The sequence below is a fragment of the Chinchilla lanigera genome, unplaced genomic scaffold (assembly GCF_000276665.1).
Source record: "Chinchilla lanigera isolate Chin_1 unplaced genomic scaffold, ChiLan1.0 scaffold00034, whole genome shotgun sequence".
NCBI lineage: Eukaryota > Metazoa > Chordata > Mammalia > Rodentia > Chinchillidae > Chinchilla > Chinchilla lanigera.
In genome coordinates, this window is record NW_004955435.1 from 5,251,079 (window position 1) to 5,259,354 (window position 8,276).

Consider the following 8,276-nt stretch of genomic DNA (forward strand, 5'->3'; position numbering starts at 1 on the left):
GTTTTATTTACTCTCAGGTTCTTACACTAGGTAGACAATATGATGTTTACACATGCAGATCTGATTTATTTCACTTATGATTATGGTCTCTAGTTACATCCATTTACCTATAAAAGCCTTGAGTTTATCTTTTTATAGCTAAGTAATATTCCATTGTATAAAAATACATCTTCTTTATGCATTCTTCAGTTGGTGGGCATTTGGGTTGTTTCCAAGATTTAGCTATGACAAATTGATAACCAAATTCAGTAGCATAGCTGGATACAAAGTCAACACTCAAGAATCAATAGCATTCCTGTACACAAACAACAAACTCACTGAGAGAGAAATTAGGGAAGCCATACCTTTCACAATAGCATTAAAAAAAAAATGAAATACTTAGGAATCCATCTAGCAAAGGAAGTAAAAGATCTATACAATGAAAATTATAGTACTCTGAAAAAAAAAGATAGAAGAGGGTCTCAGAAAATAGGAAGATAGTCCTTGCTCACAGATAGGAAGAACCAACATTGTGAAAATGGCCATACTCCCAAAATGGTTGTACAGATTTAATGCAATCTTGATTAAAATACCATTAGTATACCTCCCAGATCTAGAGAAAACATTCTTAAAATTCACCTGGAACCAGAAGAGACCTAGAATAGCAAAAGCAATCCTGGTCAACAAAGGAAAGGCAGGAGGCATCACGGTCCCTGACTTGAAATTAGACTACAAAGCTACTGTGATACAATCAGCATGGTACTGGCAAAACAACAACAGAACAGACCTGAGGATGGGTGGAGCAGATTAGAAGATGCAGACACAGCCACAAGCACACTCAGCCACCTTACCTTTAATAAAGGGGCCAAACATGTTCACTGGAAGAAATACAGCCTCTTTCATAAATGGTGCTGGGAAAACTGGCTTTCCACATGCTGAAGACTAAAACTAGACCCATGTCTATCATCATGCTCCAAACTAAAGTCAAAATGGATCAAAGATCTAAATACTAAAACAGAAACACCAAATCTAGTGGAAGAAAAGTAGGTAGGTAGAAAACACCAAATCTAGTGGAAGGTAGGTAGGTAGAAAACACCAAATCTAGAGGAAGAAAAGTAGGTAGAAATCTTGAAGACGTAGGGGTAGGCAGAGAGTTCATGAACAAAAACCAAACTACGTGGGAAATACTTCAAAGAATCAAGTGGGATCTCACTGAAAAGTTTTTGCACATCAAAAATCAACAGGGTACAAAAGAAAACCCATGAATTGGGAAAAATTTTTAGCCATCTGTCCCTCTGACAAAAGGCTTCTATGTAGAACATATAAAGAATTTTTAAAAATCAGGACCCCAAAATTCAAAGACCCAATCCAAAAATGGGCCTCTGAGATGATTACACACTTCTCAGATGAAGAAATACAAATGGTAAATATATGAAAAAATGTTCAATGTCATTGGTCATTCAAGAAATTAAAAGATTAAAACAACAAATTAAAACAACACGGAGATTCCATGTCACCCCAGAAGGAATGGCTACCATCAAGAAATCAACCAATAACAAATGCTGGAGGGGCTGTGGAGAAAAAGGAACCCTTCTGCAATGCTGGTGGGAGTGTAGACTGGTGAAACCACCGTGGAAATCAGTGTGGAGATTCCTCACAAAACTACGATGAGGTCCAGCTGTTCTCTTTCTGGGTATTTTTCCAAACATGTTATATGAGATAGCATACCACAACAGGGACATTCCAGGCAGTGTAGCCTCTAAATATATAATCAGTTATCTTTTCATGCAGCTTGGCAGTGTGATATGGATCTGCTATGGTGACTACAGAGTTTGACAGGCCTAGATTTTCCTAATTTGAGGAAATGGATAAACTCACTTGCTCCTTCTCCCTTGGCTACTTTTCGCACCTATGTTTCACAATCATAGTAGCTACCTCTGGACTTTTCCTACTATTCCTGGTCTAGCTAGTGCTTCCTTGCCCACTTAGAGCATATACCTTCAGTGATCAAGCAATTACATGGTCGGGAGCTGCATACAGCAACACTGCCAGATGGCTGTGACCATACACTGCCGCCAGAACCACGGGGCTCTGAGGGTCTCACGTTCTATCGCCCCAGAGCTCCCGGCTGCACCTTCTCTTAGACACTGCAGCAGAGACTGAACGAGGGACATTGCCTTGTCATGACAAGTGCTGAGTGCCACCTTGAAAGTTGACTAAGCTGACAAACAGTTTAGAATAGCTCCATCTATTTAAAAGTCAAATCTGTTGGGAAAATTATCCTTAATTAAGATTTTCTGTTTAAGTGACAGGTCGTTAGGATTGTTAAGGTAAACCAGAAGAGGAAAAGTTCACCTCTCTGGTCTGGGGCGGGGGTGGGGGGGGAGGTAGAAGTTAATTGTCTAGGGATTTTAGAGAGACAGGAAAACCCTGTGTGTTTGGGGACCCCAGGACTACACCTACTTTTTTGACTGTAGAAATACAGGACTCAGCATAAGGCTGCATGCACAGCTAAGGTTTATTACAGAGGAAGAGCACAAAGGTCAGCAAAGGGAAGAGGCACATGGGGCGAAGTCTGGAGAAACCGGGCGTTATCTTCCTCGAGTCCTCTCCCAGCTGAGCCACTCTCATCCCTCAATCCCTGAGTCGTGACGTCATGTGTGCAGTGGGGTCTACCAGCAAACTCATTAAAGATAAAGCGTCCAGTGTTCTAAGTGAGGGCTGACCACGTAGGCACCCTGTCTAGCACAGCGAAATGCCAGGCTCCCACAAGGGAAGCACCTGTTCAGCGTACACCACATAGTTTGCACAGTCTGGGCGCAGTGAACTTGCCTTATCATGTAGAGGAAGGTTTTTGCCATTGGTGGGGACTATTGACCAGTTAGGTTGTGTGGCACCAGCCAAAGCCAACTTTGCAAACAGGCCTGTCTAAGGACAGCAGTCCCAGGCCTGCTACTGAAACATTTTTGCACACAGTTTATATCTTAGCCAACCAACCTGGCAGTAACCAAAAGGATATTTACATTAATACACTGTTTCACTACACAAAATTGATGCAAAATCTCTGTTTTCAGATTTGTTTGAGGAGGAGAAGAGTTGTGACCTGAGATAGGAGCTGCGTTCTTGTTTTGGAAGCCAGTGCTCCCGGAAGGGGATAGTTTGGGTGTTTGTTTTGTTTTGTTTTTGGCTTTGGTTTCTCTTTTCATTTTTTTAGGCAGGGTCTTACTAAAATGCTGAGTTGCCCAGGTCAGGTTTAAATTTCCTGCCTAAACCCGATTTATGGAGGGCTGGGATTATAGGTGTGTGCCTTCATACTCAGGTTTTTTTTTTGTCTCTGAATGCATAAATTTGGAAACGGTACAGCTTCATTTTCTAAAAGGCTCCAGTAGACGCTGCCATCCAATGTCCCCAACACCCCAGTCACTTTCAGGCCAGACTAGAGAAGAGAAACTCGCCTGGCCTTTGCTTTAATAGACGCGCCATGACTGGGTGCAGCTCAGTGGTGGAGCACTGGCCTAGCACGTGCTAGGCTCTGGGTTCAACTCCTGGCACTGTTTACAAAAACAAGTGAGATGGTCTAAAGTTTTCCTCACAGTATCTGTGCCACCTACCTGCTATTTAATAAATAAAGGATGACATGTAGGTTAATGAAATTTAAAATATAATTTTTAAAAATATTAAGAAAGAGTAGAAAAATAGCTAAAAATGATTGCAAGAGGCAACACTGAGGGTTTAAAAAAAAAAAACTAAAAATATAAATTAACATGATAAAATATTGACACCAGTTGATACATCTTAAGGCTAGAGGAAGAATACTTAGCTTCCTTGTCGATTTGTAACATTTAGGCCATGTCTGGCTCAGTAATTATATAATTAAAATCTGCAAGGCTTGAGTCTACCCATGCCAAGCTAGCAATCTAAGGGGGTGATTTGGAAATGACAAAACATCTTGCTCCTAGGTCTCATCCTCTGAATATTCCAGCTGGGGAATCTGACTCACGAGACCAGTCCAGGGCCATTCACCCTTGGGATCCGGCTGGATGAATGGCCCTGTCTGATAAGCATCCCTCTTGCTAAGAAGGTTAAACTTTCTTGAATGCTTTCAACTTTACTTTTTATGTTTGAATTTTTTAAAATCACGGCTCAGAATTTCTTCTTACATCCAAAGTCACCTTCGCGTGCTGCTGTAAGTCGGTCCTTTGAGCAGTCACCTTGCCTTCCCCTTCGGGAAGCCTTTCACACTGGGTTTAGTAAAGCGTAATTTCTTTTCCTTCTCACTAAGCTGTGACATCCTTAATTAAAATTGTATGTCTTTTATTGCTGTAACCTGGGAAACTGACACATAATAAGCATAGGTTTGATTTTTTTTTTCACTTCGCTTTTATTTTTTTCACAGAAATTAAGTGCTCTGTAGACTCACTTTCTCGAGTAGACCTCTAGTCGTTAGATCAAGGAGTCTGGGTGAAATCTGGTTTGGCATAGCTCTGTGCTGGGAGCAGACCTTTGAAGGGGCCTTATCAGAAAAGATTGGGGGAGATTTACAAGGCAGTTGTCTCTGCGGTGGGACTTGGCTGGCACGAGGAGAACTGAGACAGCTGGAAAAGAATCAAAGGTAAGAGCTCATATTTACCCACAGACTGGAAGGGTGGTGATGGATTGGTATTCATGCACTCATTCAGCGTAGTTTATGAAAAGGCTGCTGGAGAGCAACAGATAAAATGTTAAAACCGCTGTGATTAAGTTCAGAGTCTGTAGAGATGCCAGACCCCGAAACAATGGGGAAATGCTTGTTCAAAACTGTAGTTCCAAGAGATGAATCATGCTGGATACCCAGCGCAGCACCTGCATCGGACAGTTCGGTGCTGGGAACTCGGAAATCTGCAAAGAGGCTAATCTCGTATTCTTGCACACATGCAGGGGTACAAGGAAACTTGTGGGAGTAACATATGCTCATTACCTTGATTTTGGTGACAGTATCACAGGTGTGTGAGTATGTCCCCTCTCAGACAGTTGTGTATAGTAAACCTAGGGATTTTTAATATACCCATTATATTTTAAAATATCTCTATGAATGGAAAGACTTGATGTGCTATGGTACTGCCAGTGTATCCTTGTGAGAATGTCAGTAGCCCCTAAATAAATTTACAAATTCATTGCAACTCCAATAAATATTATGGCGTGGTGCCTAGGCTTTACTACAGAGCAGTTAAGGTAGAAATTGGGGCATGGGGCCTAAGATTAAAAAACTTTTATGCTTTCCAGGTAATTTCTGACATGCAGTAGGATTCTGAGCCCACTTACATAAAGGCAAACAAAATTCAGATTTTTTTCTTTTCCAATCTCAGTTGCTTTCGTGTCATTTAGTGAGGAGGGGAGAGTTGAACTTTGTAGCCATTTAACATTGTATCTTTAATATAAGATTTTTACTGCCTTAGAGTGGCTTTTAAAACTGAGATGTGGGTTGAGAAGTAATAGGTTCATTGTCCCTCCGCACCTTTCCCGCTGGAGGACTTGCGCCAGGAACCCTGCAGAGCACCATGACCTGGGGCACAGAAGAGCAGGTGTCTCCTGCATGCCTCCTACCGTGTCTTCAAGGACTGCCCAGTTCTGCTAGGCAAGCTGCTTTGTCATGTGCTGGGCGATCTTTTTGATTGTGATAGAAAGCCAACCTTTGTTTAGGCAACAGAAGTCTTGTGAAACCCAAGAAATGGTGGGTGCCTGGACCTCAGGCATCCCCGGAACCCAGAGCGCCAGACCAGCAGGCTCACCTGGTGCTTTTTCTGTGTGGTAGAAAACGTGAGTGTGGCCACGTGTGGCAACTTAAGCTTGAGTCACCTGGAGAGATCGGCCTGCCTCTTAGCCCCAAGTGGACCCCCTTGGGGAGCCACTCGGATGCACCTCTGGACCAGTACACGTGGCTAGACTAGGGAAGAGGGTTGGGAGGGGCTGGGCTCATTTTTTTAGGACAGGGAACCCCTTTTGAAATCAAGTAAAAGATGGTTTTTTTGAATAGCAGTTTTAGTTTTTAAAAAGTGAGTGCATGGAGGACTTTTCTGGACAGATAAATGCTTCCTTCATATGTAGCACAGAGCACGGATACTTTGTTGGACAGCACCGGAAAACGGCGCAGTAGGGAAGGACGGCTTTATCCCACCTGAAAGAATCTCTTTGACGTGGTTTAGGTCCACAAGGTCTGACTTCCACTGCCTCAAGGGGCTGGAGGTGATTACCGTACAATGAGGGGGTGCATGCAGGGTGCTTAGCACACACACACAGCCGCTGCTCCTCCACATCCTACCAAGGTGGTTGTGCAGGAGAGTTCAGTCTGATTTGTGTTGTCGGAGGGACATTTAGGTGGAGATGTCTAATGCGCAGCGGAAATGGGGTGATGTCCATCACTAAGCTCCACGGCATAGTCCGTCAGCACGCATTCAACCACTGCTTTTACGGAGGCTCTGAGGACTGCCCCCGGCAAGCGAGGTTGTTGAGGATTATAAAATAAAGGAATATGGTAAAAAAAAAGGGCTTCTAGAAATGATGAGTACCAATTTGCTTCTCACAATTCACAGACGGCAGACTCCCTGTTTCTGAGATGAGGAACACAGACAGTGGTGTTTTTGATGAGCAGTGTGAGTGCCTCATTGAGGCAGAGACAGGAGGATGAGCTCCTGCTTGTCTTGCATGTTTCCTATCAGTGTCATTTATTACACAAACAGTTTCTTAGCTATTGCTTGTGTTACTTTATTTGTGATTTTCTCAGTCTAGCTTAACTCTAATTCACGAGATGATAAATATAGCTGAGAGCCTGAAAGAGTATGATCATTTTTCCGGTCAGAATTGACCGTGAGAGTTCGTGCACGCACACACGGGCACACACACACAGAGTGCACTTTTTTTCAAACTAATCTGATTTCTTCACTCAAATTGCCTGAAATAACTCACAAGTGCATAAAACACCCTCTTCATAGGGTTCCAGTTTCTATCAGATCGAAATTTTTAAAAGCAGATTTAAAAAAAAAACTATATTAAACCTCTTACTGGAAAAAAAAAAGGCACTTTTGGACAGAGACCAACCCAAAGCAACTATAGCTAAAACTGATTTTCCTGGAAAAGCTGAAAATGTAATTCCGAAAAGAAATGCCTTGGCCACTTTACAAATCAGCACTCGAAAACTAACAAGCTGGGCCTACATATCTTGTACTTCAGCAGTTTTCAGATTGCCTGCTTCTTGTTTAACAGCAGAGCTTGTTAAATGCAGATTCTGCGCCCTGGCCAGTAGATCTGAAGCTGATCTGAGGGTTTCTAACTCCTCTCTAACGGAGGAGTTTCTCAGTTAACTCAGAAAAGACAAACGTAGAGATTTCCAAATCAAATAGGACTAGAACAAGCAATTGTGCTTGAGAAGAGACCTCCTAGCCTCCTGTGCTATGCTTTGGGACAACCCTGTAAAAAGCACAGATCCATCCTTATGGGTGTGACTTTGAGTAAATCATCGTCTTTAGATTTCAATTTTGTTGTTATGAACATAAGATCAGATAGTGTTTTAGTCCACTCAGGTTGCTGCCCCAAAGTATCAAAAGTGCATGTCTTGTAAATGACGGAAACGTATTCCTCACGGCTCGGGGGCTGAGTATAACATGGAGGTACCAGTGGTTCAGTGTCAAGTGTCCACTTCCTGGTTCACAGACGCGTAGGGTTTGTCTTCTCACTGGGTGTGTCCTCCCACGGCAGAAGTGGCAGGCTACTGCTCTGAGTCATTTCTGTTTTGTTTGTGTATTTGTTTTTTGAGACAGAGCCTCACTTTGTAGTTCATGTCCACCTTGAACTCATGATGCTCCTCCTGCCTCAGCCTCCTGAATGCTGGGATTACGGGTGTGTACCATGCGTACATGTCCAGTGAGGGCCTCTTTTATATGAGCACTAATTCACTCATGAGAGCTCTCCTCATGACCTAATCATTTCCCCAAAGGCCCTACTGTGTCCTGATAGCATCACTTTGTAGATTAGGATTTGAACAGATGAATTTAGAGATACACAGACATTCAGAGATGCTATCCATGGTTCTTAACTTTTTAAGATTATAAAATCCTTGGAGAAGCCCACAAAATTCTTTAATCTTTTCTCCAGGAAAAGATACAAGTACATATTTTTTTGCACACAAATGCTTGAAGTGTTTACACGGACTTCCTAAGGCAGTGACTCTGGGAGGGGGTAGGACTTCGGTTTCATAAGCTCCCCTACCCACAATTCAGATTTGTTCCTGCCAGTCATGTCACTTTTTTTTTTTTTTTTTTGGT